This window comes from Crinia signifera, chromosome 1 (genome assembly GCF_055691185.1).
Source record: "Crinia signifera chromosome 1, ASM5569118v1, whole genome shotgun sequence".
In the NCBI taxonomy this organism is placed as follows: domain Eukaryota; kingdom Metazoa; phylum Chordata; class Amphibia; order Anura; family Myobatrachidae; genus Crinia; species Crinia signifera.
In genome coordinates, this window is record NC_139217.1 from 202,224,391 (window position 1) to 202,237,974 (window position 13,584).

At 46.1% G+C, this 13,584-nt stretch overlaps 1 protein-coding gene across 1 annotated transcript in view; it reads right to left on the reverse strand.

Moving 5' to 3' along the window:
- The window catches only part of ACER1 (alkaline ceramidase 1), a 66,435-nt gene that overhangs the window by 15,847 nt on the left and 37,004 nt on the right, over positions 1-13,584 (reverse strand). The window lies entirely within an intron of this gene.

Here is a 13,584-nt window from a genome sequence, read left to right on the forward strand (position 1 = left end):
CAGGGCTTGAGATTGTATACAAACTTTGTTTCATGTTTTAAAACCTTGTTTCATGCACAAATAAAATATATTTGTGTGTATTCCAAAATACAGAATAATCTGTTATCCAAAATGCTTCTATCTATCTATCTATCTATCTATCTATCTATCTATCTATCTATCTATCTATCTATCTATCTATGTCTATCTGTCTTTCTGTCCCATACATTTCTGTATCCCGTGGTGTGGGGTAGATGGGAATCCCTTCTGTCAGTGCTGCTCTGCTTAGCAGCGGGAATATACAGTGTGTGTATGTGCACAGCGTCTATGCACAGAGGCAGGGGTACAGGTGGCATGGCAAACAGTACTCAGAGCACTGGCCATTCCCCCAAGAGTGCCCCCTTTCCTGGGGCCACACCTACTTTTTCCAGGAGCAGGGCTAATGTCCTCACAGCTGAAGTTGAAATGTATGCTGTCCATACATACACATACATAAACAGAACAAGTGTTTTGTTATATGTGTATTGTTGCCATTATAACTATAACTGGTAGCACTATTATTGTCCTGTTGACATCTCGCCTTGTGGGCGGGCCCTGTCTAACCAAAGGCAAGTGTTACATTACAATGGATACTGGTGTGATCTATTTAATGTAGTGGTTGCTTTTGTTCTTTATGGCTTGAAAAACATGCCAATAAAGGAACAACAAAAAACAAAAAAAAAGTTCAGCGCTAAAAAATTCAGGCGATCCTTAAATAATAATTTACAGTAATCGTGAATTCATAAAGTTTAGGTATTCCAATTTGTGCTGCTGTTTAGTATAGGACTGCTCACAAAGCCCCAATTTAAGCATTGGTATAAAAGTATTCCAATTGTGCGCAGTTTTGTTTTTTTCTACTGTTTACGCCAATAAAGGCTTTGAAACGTTGCTGACAAATCATTGTGTGTGTTAAATTATTTCAAGACCGGAGTGACGCTGAACTGATTTTTAGGTGTATACGAGTACCACACTTGGTAGCAGGGACTAACGGAAGGCATCCGGCAAGTACATTTGTGCAGTTGCATGTGAATGCCAACTCTGGGACAATATATATATATATATATATATATATATATATATATATATATATATATATATATATATATATATATATATATATATATATAGCTGCTGCTCCCCTCACCATGGGTTTTTTCCTTTGACAACGCTGATTGCTGCTATCTTGATTCAAACAAGCTCCTTGATAAAGGTCCTCTATGTATGGTAGGAAAAACGTCGGGGCACATATGGAAACCTAATTCCATATGTGCACCTATTCCTCATGTTAAATAAAAACACTGGATGTAATAAAGCCTTAAAATTGGATTTTATAACAAAGACTGTTTTTTCTGTTATAAAAGGCGAGTGCCTGACATTCCCCACTGAAGTAGTGGTGGATACACCCTGGACTATAATAGAAGTTATGCACTGAGCATGCACTTCTTGTCTGGCACCCCACAATGTTGAATATCTGAAGTGTGAGTGCGGTCCTACCCTCAGGGCCGGTGCAAGCCCCCCGCCTGCCCCAGGCAAAACCCTCCCGCACCGCCCGCCCGGGGGGGGGGTCGACACTTACTACGGCACGGGGGGGGTGTGTGTGCGGGCGATACTGCGGCGGGCGCCCGCACCCCCTGGAGCGCTGCACCTGCTGTAGCTGATATGCAGCTTCCGGGTGCTGCGAGTCCCAATCATCCTCTCCATCCTCGCTGAAATCCCCCCAGCAGGGAGCGCGCGGCGCGCGCGCGGGGCAGCGTTGATTCACGCCGGGCAGGATGGGATGCTTTCTGGTACCTCTCTATGGTACCTCGGCGGCTCAGTACTGCCCTCCAGTGGCCGGCTCCCTAGGCAAATGCCTAGTCCTGCCTAGTGGTGGCGCCGGCCCTGCCTACCCAGGAACTACATATATATATATATATATATATATATATATATATAGACATCCAAAAGAACAGCACTCAGGAGGCAGTTGGTAACATGAAAAAAACACAAGTCTGTATTAAAAAAAGAGCTTTCGAGGTGTGACCCCCTTCATCAGGTACAGACAGACTTTTGTTGTCTGTACCTGATGAAGGGGGTCACACCCCGAAAGCTTGTTTTTTAATACAGACTTGTGTTTTTTCATGTTACCAACTGCCTCCTGAGTGCTGTTCTTTTGGACGTCTGCATAATTGCTTTTCGGGCACCTGGGCTTATTATTGCGTGTCGGTTGATTTGGAATATTATATATATTTAATATATATATATATATATATATATATATATATATATATAAATGTACGATCGAGCGGCACACCATTTCCAACGGTGAGTCACCGGGGTGCACTCGCCAATAGAATAGGTAGCAGATGCGGTTAGCGGCACTCACTCGGATTCAACTCAGGAAATCACTACCAGTCACTGTATATAGATGGGATAGCGGGATGTATATTAATGTAGTGGTCGTTATAGCGGGATCAGTAATGTAGTGTTGGGTATAGTGGGATCAGTAATGTAGTGTTGGGTATATCGGGATCAGTAATGTAGTGTTGGGTATAGTGGGATCAGTGATGTAGTGATGAGTATAGCGGGATCAGTAATGTAGTAGTGGGTATAGCGGGATCAGTAATGTAGTGTTGGGTATAGTGGGATCAGTAATGTAGTGTTGGGTATAGCGGGATCAGTAATGTAGTGTTGGGTATAGTGGGATCAGTGATGTAGTGGTGAGTATAGCGGGATCAGTAATGTAGTGTTGGGTATAGCGGGATCAGTAATGTAGTGGTGGATATAGACAGAGCTGATTTGGGCCCAAAGCAATGCAGATGCAATGGCACAAACAGGCCCTATAAGGAGCAATACTTCCCCCTCAACAGACTGCATCCCCCTCAAAAGACCCAGTAGGGATGCTACCATACTTTTCCCAAACTGCTCTTCTCTCCCAATCCGTCCTTGAAGTTCCCTTATGTCGTTAATCTGCCAGCATTATTTCCTATATCTCTTCTCAGTACCTACCTTACCCTATTCCTTTAGCATACTCGTGTCTCTGATCTTTTCTCTATACCTTATGTTCTTCACATTGGGTGATATAGCATTAGGAAGCCATTAAGAAGCATTGATTAGATCTGCAATGTATATCACTGATTATACCTGGACTTTGTCCTATTGACTGTGTTTGTACTGTAACCATTCATTATACTTGCACATGCAGCACTGATTGCATATGACCTGTACCCTAGTGTTCTGTACCTAAAGTGTTGAATATTTCCCACAAAGGAAACACTCAATGTAGAGTCTAATTTAGAGCTTCCCAAACTGCACCATTACACTCCAGGTTTTAAAGATATCCATGTTTGAGTCCAGAAGCTTAAATCAAATGACTGAGGTATTAAAAAAGGGCCTAAATCAGACATAGTTGCTCATCTGTAAAGTTGCAGATTACTGCGAGTAGATAGCTGCCACCCAGACAGACAGAAAACCCTCCCTGCTCAAATCTGCGCAAATCCATAAGCAATTTACTCACTGTGCAAATTTGAGTAAGTCTGACCCTTCCATAAGAGGGAAAGGGATAGCGGATCGAGGCACAGGTTTATAAATGGAGTTAGAATTTAAGCTGGAGGTAGAAAATTTTGGCTCATTCCATGTAAGATGCAAGGGTACTTGTTTCCTAGCACGGTGCCAGCGATTTTAATTGCATCCATCGGGACCCAAAAAATCGCGTTGATCGCATCGCATGCAACCAAATTGCATGCGATGCGATGGACGCGATTTTGTAATAACCGGCTAATTTAACATTGCTCCCTATGTAATATCGCGTTGATCGCGTCGGTCGCATTTTGTGCCATTATAATGGCATGCGATGGACGCGATCAACGCGATTTTGTCATAGCCGGCTAATTTAACATTGCTCCCTATGTAATATCGCGTTGATCGCATCGGTCGCATCGCATGCCATTATAATGGCATGTGATGGACGCGATCAACGCGATTTTGTCATAGGCGGCTAATTTAACATAGCTCCCTATGTAATATCGCGTCGATCGCTTCGGTCGCATCGCGTGCCATTATAATGGCATGCGATGGATGCGATCAATGCGATTTTCTCATTGCCGGCAATAAAGGCTAAAAGTAGCCAAATACCACGTCGGTCGCGTCCATCGCATACCTTAAGTTACCTTAACTTAAGGTATGCGATCACCCACGACGGGCGTCATGCTAGGAAACAAGTACCGATGCAAGTACAGTATAAGGGGGTTACTATTGTGTTGCATGATTTGTATAAGGGGTATATGGTGTGGTAAATTTAGGTGACCACATAAAAGGTGCCGAAATGTTGTCTACCAAGTTTCAGCTTTCAATATTTTTTTTATGACTGGAATGCCGCCTCACCCCACAAGTATTTTAGGCCATCGGCGTCCTGCAGGTGCACCTTCTGCATCCTGTGAGTGTCAGAATTTGTAATATATACAAGATATAGATAGATAGATAGATAGATAGATAGATAGATAGATAGATAGATAGAGAGATAGATGCATTAAACTGCAACAGCATTTTTTTTTGCTGGACACAACCCCTATTATTACGCATAATAGGCCCTTGATCATTTTCAGCTCCAGGCCCATTTAGACCTTAATCTGGCACTGCTAATCTCAATGTTGTTTTTAAATATTGGGGGTTATTCAGGTTGATTCGCAAGGCTGCAAATTCGCAGCCTTGCGAGTCCACCAAACCCCGCCCGGCGAACGCACGCCCCCCCCCCCGCCTCCCCAGCAAAGTGCGGCTTTGCCCGCACAGCAGCGAATGGATGTTTTGCATAAACATCCATTCGCTATGCTGGGGTGTCCGCCCACATCATTCGATGGTTAGTGACCATCGAATGATGTTTAGCGTGCACGCTTATATAAGTGACTTTTGAGTTACTTAGTTTAGCGTGCACGCTGGCGTGATATGGGTGGGCAGCTGACATCCGGTGATGTCAGCTACCCGGCCCACACACCCGCGTCACTGCCTCATTACCATGAGAACGCCCAGCGTTCTCATGGAAACGCCCATGGAACGCTGGGCGTTCCCATATGATAATGGGGCAGCCCGGCGCTCCCCGCCCATCTCTGCCCCCCCCCTCGCTGCCATGGGTGCGTGCACCCGGCGACCCGAAAGGTCGCCGTGGGTGCACGCACCATGCACCTGCACATGCGCAGAAACACGCCTGTGCATGCGCAGACGCACAACATCGGTACTGCGTGCGAATGCGCGCAGCACCGATGAAATCTGAATAAGGCCCATTATCTCCTGCTTCTGTATGATCATTTATTCAATGACATGAGCCATATACAGGGACTAATAAACATTATTAAAAATGGGTGCAGGATTTGCCCAAATGAGTAAATTAGAAGTGCTTTCCTTTATTGAGGCTTTTGGCTCTGGCCCCACCTCCCACACTGCAACTGTAACTCCAGTTGTTGCATCCCACAGAGCAGAGGCAGATCTAGACTTTTCCTTTAAGCGGGAGGGGGGTGGGTGTTACCAATTAATCCTGACTCACAACACAGTAGCCACTACCCAGGGGTCTCAGAGTGCCCAGACCCATCAGCAGCTTGGCACTCCAATGCTGGGGGGTGATAGCCCCAATGCTACCCATCCCCCTCGGATCTGCCCATGCTACAGAGGGACTTGATCTACAAACAGCAGATAGGGGACTTAAAATCTGCCCAGGTGGCTCAAGGGATCAGATGCGGGATTCCCGTGTCAGCATTCTCACTGCTGGCATACCAAGTGCAGTATGCCGTCACATACCAATTCAGGAGCAGGCTCCTAATGTTTCAGATATAGGGCCAGATGTATCAGGCTTCAAAAGTGATAAAATGGAAAGTGATAAAAAATATCAATCAGCTTCTAACTGTTATTTTCAAACCAGCTTGTGACATGGCAGTTAGGGGCTGTGTGTTTATCATTCTCCATTCTATCACTTTTGAGCTTGATAAATCTGTCTCTTAGGCCCCCATTTATCATTAATCGCATTTACAATGCGATCTTGGCGGAATATTACCGTCCAGGATCGCATTGTAAAATGCGATCATTTTGCCCAAATGTATCATCTGCAGGGACAGGGCTGGGGGGTCTGCGCATGTGCGGTTACGCGCTGACCCCCCCCGCGCGCGACCCCGCTGACTGCACTGCCGCTCGGGCAGTGCGATGTGTAGCCATAGGCTACAATGGGCTTTTGCCATAGCCCAGGGGTGCGATGCCGGGCTGCCCGATGTTGATACATCGGGCAGCTTCGCATCCCTCATAGAAATCCAAGGGGGATGCAGCCGGCAGCGCTGCAGGAGGGATCGCAGCAGGGATCGGAGATTCCTGCTGTGGTCCCCTTTAATACATTTAGGTGAAACTTAATATTTGCGGTTAACCCCCGGAAACTGGTGTTATCGAGGATTTAGCCGCAAATATTAGTTGATAAATGCGGCACTTAATCTTCAAGGAACAGTGATATACAAGAACTGGGCTTTAATACACCATACAGATTTCCAGGGGACTGCACCTGGCAGTGGAATCTACTTCAAGTACACACTGTGTCATCTTGCTAGTGCATTGGCAGAGGACTCAGAGGCTAGGGATCCACCTTCACTCTCTCAATCCACTTAGTAACTGCACACTGTACCCAAAGCTGATAGTAACATGGAGACACCGCAGTAAGTGAAATGGGGGGGTGAGATCATGGCGGGCATATTTGCTGCCTGTACTTTCTACTGCTAATGCATGGGTAAGTGTATACAAATGGTTTATCACTTACATTGGATACTATGCTCAGATGAAAAATGTGCACTCTCTGTAGGGCTGGATCAATTTAGCTAATACAGCATCTGAATATTCTGAAAGTGGGAGTCTAAGTTCTTGTACATTCAGGTACATACTTGTACACCAGTGGAAGGGCTGATAGTAGCATTAGCATATATATGTTACTATGGCAAAAGTCACCAAAGTGGTCATAGCGGCATCCGGCATGCGTCTCTGAATCATTTCCCTACTGTATCCCAAAAAAACCATTTCCCGCACCATAACACCATTGCCACCACCGTGATCCACTGCATGGCAGGAGTAGTCACTCTATAGGTTCATGTTATTTATAGAAAGTTACTTAGACAGGATAACATATTTCCATATTCCACAACATATTTCCATATTTTCAGCTGGTGCCCACTTTAAGCAGATTCCTGTTGTTAGCTGACAGGACTGGAACCTGCTGTAGCGTGCAGCTTTGTCTATCCACTTTGTCTTGCAATAATAATATGTGCATTTATTAATATTCTCCTACATACCACTGTTGTAACACATTGTTATTTCCGTTACTGACATTTTCCTGTTAGCTTGCATCAGTGCATCAGAGATAGTTGTTCCATCAATAGAAATTGTAGAAGGTGAAGTTATGTGGGAGGGTGGGAAGATGATCAGCTCAGTCTTGTTTGGTTTAAGAAAAGGGCTGGGACATCAAAGAAGAGATAGCAGAGAGACAGCTGGAAATACGAGTGAGGAGAGATCAGGAGAGGTAAATTTGAGTATCATTAGCATATAGGTGATATTGGAAGTCGAATGAGCCAATGAGCTCACCTAGAGATGACGTATAGAGAGAGAAATGGAGAGGACCAAAAACAGAGAAGAGAGCAATTTCAGTGGAGTGGAGGCGAAGGAAGACTGGAATGGATCAAGCAGGGAGTGAGAGGAAAGTAAGGCAGTTGTAGACAATAAGCTAAAGGAGTTTGGAGGCAAAAGGAAGGAGAGAAATGCGGCGGTAGTTAGAGAGAGAAATAGGATCAAGGGTAGGTTTTTTAAGGATAGGAGAGACAAGAGCATGCTTGAAGACAGAGGGGACAGTACCCAATGAGAGGGATAGACTGAAGAGGTGGGCAAGATGGGAAAAGGCAGTGAGAGAGAGGAAGGGGAGGAGGCAGGGAGAGATAGAGTCAGATGGTGAGGTGATGAGGGGGTAGGAACGGATGAGAGCCATGACTTCCTCATCAGATACATGGGAGTAGGATGTCAGAGTTGGTAAGGGGGAGGGGGAAGGATTATACTCTCCCCCTCAGCATGGCTGTTCACAGCACTCTCACCCTCCCTAGGTGTTTAATTTGGCTCATGGACATATGTTCACTTGCTCCTCCTAAACCCCCTATCGGCATATGCGAGAGTGCCCTCCAGCAAATAGCTGATTAAAACCTTCCACTCCACTCGAGGGGTGCCGGACAGGGTCCAGACAGTTGGGATCCCGACAGTCATTTACACAATGTCCTGATCCTGACTGTTAAAATACCGACACACGGGTTCCCGACGGCCACTGGCTATTCTCCCTCATGGGGGTCCACGACCCCCATAGAGGGAGAATAGAATAGGTGGCGAGCGTAGCGAGCCTCCAAGCCCGCAAGGGGCTTTGTTGCGCTCACCATGACGTTGGGCTAATGACTGTCGGGATCCCGACTGTCGGAACCCTGTACCACACCCCACTCGAGTGGGTGTGAGCCTTAAATAATGACACAGACAAAGTAATTGCCATTAAAAATTGGTTAACCTTTTATTAAGCAGAATGTTCTTTCCCGCTTAAACTTTTTCTTCTGTTTGTATATGGTTTGAGATGTATTATTATATATGCTCTTGATGTCTATTTACCTATTTTAATCACATCTTTGTCGTCTGAGCCTACGAGTTTTAGTCCCTATTTCTTTTTTTGTCTGTAATTAGACTTTTCTATGCATAACCCAATAAACTTTACTGAAAAAAAATAAATAAAAAGGCATTGGTTAAGTAAAATACTAAGCCTGGGGTATGATAGGCTGCTCTGTTTTCCCTTTGCAGCCCATCCAAGGGTGTGCTCCAATGGATAAGCTATTTTATGGCTTTTAGAAATTGTAGACACCTTTGATTTGCATATCTTACTTTAATCATTACAGATATCTAGCCAGACTTGCTTGTTTCCTTTTCTTGATCAACCAGTTTTGCTGGCATTGTTGCACTCACAGGCATTTATTAACCAGCCTAAACTTAAATTGTGTCTTCTAACAGGTAAAGTGAGTTCTCAAATGTGGCTGTGTATCTGTATGAATGATCTTCAAATGCTTAATATAGAACTAAGGGCCTGATTCAGACCAGTTGGCTAGACTGCGTATGTTCACAGTCTAGTGAACAGGTAATCACGTCCGACCGAGTGCCTTCCCCTCGCCGTGCGGAATCCCCATATTCGAATGTGAAGGAATGCATACACTCACATGTGCCATCACATGCGGCCGCGCGGGTGAAAAATCATCAAATGATTTTTCCCCATTCACAGATCAAGGTCAGTCTAGACAGATTTTTATCTTGTCCGGAGATGGCCGAATTCGGGGCCGGCGCTGATGCCCCCAGCAGGCATCGACACACCTGTGTTTGCAGTGGAACGCCCAGCATTTTTTAGGCCAGCCCATGAAATGCTGCCCATTTCCCTGCTCCATCCCCCTGCCCACACCCTTCTCTCCCTTCATGATGATATGATACTCGCCGAAGACATTTGCGCAGGTGGTTTGCACATGTGCATATTCCCCATCAAAAAAGCTGCCGGATTCGGCCCCATCCAAATGGGTCTGAATCAGGCCCTAAATGTTTATATATCTGTACTATTATGATAGGACCATTTGAGGAATTTGGATATGAAGTTGGGCTATGTCGTGAGACTTAATCATACTCATAGGTGTTTCTGTAACAGGTGCAATGTGTGCGATGCACACAAGCCCCAGAGTCCAGGGGCAGGGTCGCCAATAGGGGGGTGCTATGGTTATAGCTGCCCTGGGCCCCGGCCTCTGGAAGGGCCCAGGCAGCTCATTATGCCCACTACAATCCCCTTACTGCCTCCGCTGCGCTCAGTGCGCTGAACAGAGCATGTCCCGGAGCGCAGGCTTATTGAACCCTGGACGTCGGCGGCCAATTAAAATGCTGCGCCAGCTTTTAAACCATTCAGAGCTTGCATACCGGCAGCCAATCAGAGCGGCTGCTGGTACGCAAGCTGTTATTGGCTCACCAGCCGGTGCTGCATTTTAAGTGGCCGCTGGCATCCTGAGGTGAAGAAGCCTGCGCTCCAGGCTGCAGCTTAGTGGAAGAGAAGATGGGGGAGCAGGAGCTGGGTTACGGTAAGTCAAGTGAGGGGGGGGGGGGGGGACTGGAAATGAGTCCCAGGCCCCAAAATTCCTGATGGCAGCCCTGTCCAGGGGGGCCCACACCGCACACACTGCACTCATGTTTTAATACTTACCTTTCCATATTCCTGCGTTGGGTGCATCCGCTGGAAAAATCGCAGTCAAAATGGTATGCGCATTAGTGAAATTAGTCTCCAGAACAATGGAGACTTGCGCATACGCAGTAGACTCTGGCACAATGTCAGAGCCTGCTGAACCATGGAGAGGAGGGCCCACCCGGTTACAGCGGTAGTCACAGTTATATATATCTTTGGCGTGCAGCGACTAGTCATGTATATCTGTGGTATGTAGTGTTAATAGAGTTATCTCCCTGGTCACAGCCGTGATGTAATGTGATGCACAAAACACAAGATGGCGACAAACACAGAAGCATACACGACAGCTATCTTGATAAAGTATGCTATTGCTTAAGCAGAGGCCATATGAAGAAAGTGAAATAACGCCCCCAAATATTCAACCTTAAATATAAAATATAGCAAATAATACAGTGAGCAATCACTAATTAAGTGATTGCAAATATAGGCAGAGGGTGGTATGTGCCTCCTCCTAGATTTGCATTGCTATGGATTGCATAAGCTAAACTGCTGCGAGCAGCCTATCATATGTGATCATTACTGAATTAGGCCCTAAATATACTGTACAGTAAATGCAAAGTCAGGGAGCTTTTGTGGTAAACCCCCCTTTCCATAAAACTTAAAAAAGCAACCTAAAGATGGGTACACAATAGGTGACAAATAGGACAATTAGATGTTTTGAACCGAATTGGTTCAAAATGTCCACATTGGCCAGTGTATACGCACTATCATATGCTTCTGTGCGCCGTTTTTGTCACATCTTTTCATCTGACAATGCAAGGCAGAAGAAATTGTAAATTATTTTGTTTAAATCATCTAATATGTACACATTACCTGATACATATATATAACTATTTACCTAATGATGCATGCCCCCCTCTGTCTAATGGCCCCATGTGTTTGGCATGTATTTTTTTTTACCTCTTTATTTTTGCTAAAGTTTTGTGCATGGGTGTGGGGTAGTGCTGCAGTTCGACCTATCTGCCAATGTGACAATAATAATGGTGCTGAGGCTGAGCATCAGGAGCAAAGGCACGCTGACTGCACAGACATGCAATGCATTACTGGGAGTTGACTAAAATCCCATGAGACTTTGCACAAGAGGTCAGAGGCTGAGAAGCTTGTGCTGAGCTCTATTTGGTGGAGCTCATCATATGCTTCTCAGGCCCATGTAGGATAGCAGCAGCAGTGGCCCTATCATGGGAGGGTTTTTAATCAGAGTCAGTGCTGAGCCTGTCAGGGCTCCTACAGAGTAAGGTACAGAGGGACAAATACAGGCTTTTCATGTGGTATTTTCTTATATATATATGTTTATATGAATCCCCCCTGCAGTTACCCATTGATCAAGTTTATACTGACTTTACTCTGTGCTTTGACAGTGTAATATTCTCCATGCAGTTTGTGGACAGTAATGACAAGTGGGAGGGGGCCCCCCTGTCTAAAGTCCCCCAGGCCCCCCAAAGGCTTAATCCAGCCCTGATATCGTTAGATCGTTTGTAACACTGTACCAAGTGTGTAGTCACTATATTTTTTATCTGGAAGCTCAAGGGAAAAAACAGGATGACTGTACTTTCCACATTGTCTAGCATGTACTCTGCTTTAGAATGTAAAAATAGATTTGGTACTCTTTACCTAGAACGGCGCCCGTCGCGGGCATCGCGGGTACATTTATGTATGGCCGCGACGCGACCGACGCGATGCCCGCGATTTCCCATTGAAACCAATGTTAAACTTTGAAATCGTGTCGGTCGCGTCGCGGCCGTCCATAAATGTACCCGCGATGCCCGCGACGCGATGCTCCCGATTTCCCATAGGAATCAATGTTAAAAGGCGCGATGGACCCGATTTTACTGTTAAATGCCTCAATCCACCCGATTTGGCCATAGGAATCAATGTTAAATGGGCCACAGAGCCCATTAACCCTTAAATGTCCCCCCAAATTTTTAACGCCACCCCACGATCCACGCGAACCCGAAGCGTGGCGAGCGCAGCGAGCCCGCGAGGGGCGGCGGTACGCGTCCTCCGACCTTTTCATGCCCTACTATCCACTAGGGCGTGGTGTGAGAATATAATAGTGTGGTGAGCGCAGCGAGCCACCGAGCCCGAAGCGTGGCGAGCGCAGCGAGCCCCGCGAGGGGACGCGGATACCTTCACAGGTAGACGCGTCCCCTCGCGGGCTTCACAGGTGTCCGTGGCGAGGTGGACACCTGTGAAGCCCGCGAGGGGACGCGTCTACCTGTGAAGGTATCCGCGTCCCCTCGCGGGGCTCGCTGCGCTCGCCACGCTTCGGGCTCGGTGGCTCGCTGCGCTCGCCACACTATTATATTCTCACACCACGCCCTAGTGGATAGTAGGGCATGAAAAGGTCGGAGGACGCGTACCGCCGCCCCTCGCGGGCTTGCTGCGCTCGCCACGCTTCGGGTTCACGTGGATCGTGAGGTGGCGTTAAACATTTGGGGGGACATTTAAGGGTTAATTTAGCATATTTGGCCCCAAATCGGGTCCATTGAGGCATTTAACAGTAAAATCGCGGTCAATCAGGCGTTTTAACATTGTTCCCTATGGGAAAATCGCGGTCATCGCGGCCATCCCGATTTACCCGCGATGACCGCGATCACCGCGATTTTTACCCACGACGCCCGCGATTTCAATCGCTGGCGCCGTTCTAGGTAAAGAGTACCATAGATTTATAAGCAGTACTTACCTGCACTACATAAACTGTCCAATCCTATCCTTTTATACTAGCCAGTTCATTTTAGGTCATTTCACTTAGATGGATAATAGATCAAATTTGCTTAGTCCTAACATGTTTTGTCAGGAGGATCATGTATAGGGGGTAATCACTATTAACAAAGTGCCCTTATAATGAAAAAGACTATAAGTGTAACTTGGTGCAAGCTTGATATAATTTCATGCATTGCTGCATAAGTGGTTTGAGCTGAACAGAGCAGTCTGGCAGGATTATAGACCATAAGAGACTTGATTAACAGGGAAGTGAGGGGGCATCATCAAATAATGACTGTCAGGGGCAAGTTTACTAAAGCTTCTAAAGTACATTTTTGTGTACTGTCTTGATGTTTCTTATGCTGGTTTCTTTTCCTGCAGCTGGTCCTCCATGTTTGGGCACGACTTTTGTGCATTACATAAACTGGATGAGTAACATTATGTAATTCATGCCTTGCACTGGACCCTCCGATTCATCCCTGCTGCAGAAGCAATATCTTGGATGATTACTTCTAAACCTTGGCTGGGATCGCATGCGATATAGCGCATACAAAAGGACCACATGCAATATATCGCATGCG